This window comes from Juglans regia, unplaced genomic scaffold (genome assembly GCF_001411555.2).
Source record: "Juglans regia cultivar Chandler unplaced genomic scaffold, Walnut 2.0 Scaffold_22161, whole genome shotgun sequence".
Classification (NCBI taxonomy): domain Eukaryota; kingdom Viridiplantae; phylum Streptophyta; class Magnoliopsida; order Fagales; family Juglandaceae; genus Juglans; species Juglans regia.
The window spans coordinates 1-324 of record NW_023353253.1 but is presented as its reverse complement, the minus strand read 5'-3'; the positions used below and the strand labels follow the sequence as shown (position 1 = coordinate 324).

Sequence of the window (324 nt, the reverse complement as noted above, 5' to 3'; positions counted from 1 at the left end):
TTCCTAAAATCCACTCCCTAGTTGTCCTTCTTGTCAATGCCTCTCCCAAGGCGGAAAAAACAAAAACGAGGGGTGCAACACGAGGACTTCCCAGGAGGTGACCCATCCTAGTACTACTCTCGCCCAAGCACGCTTAACTGCGGAGTTCTGATGGGATCCGGTGCATTAGTGCTGGTATGATCGCACCCGTCAAAGTAATTATTTCAAATTCATATAATCTTAGTGCGACCTACTAGCGTATTTCCGATCCCAATGCGAACCGGCGATCTGATCGAAACCCTTGGCTACGCGCTGGGCAGGGCGTGATTTTCCTAAAAATCCACT

General features: G+C 49.1%; 1 non-coding gene across 1 annotated transcript; it reads right to left on the bottom strand.

Moving 5' to 3' along the window:
• Positions 1-69: 69 nt before the first annotated feature.
• LOC118345305 lies at positions 70-188 on the bottom strand. The gene has a single exon (XR_004798866.1). It is a non-coding gene; the product is annotated as a 5S ribosomal RNA (ribosomal RNA).
• Positions 189-324: the final 136 nt, after the last annotated feature.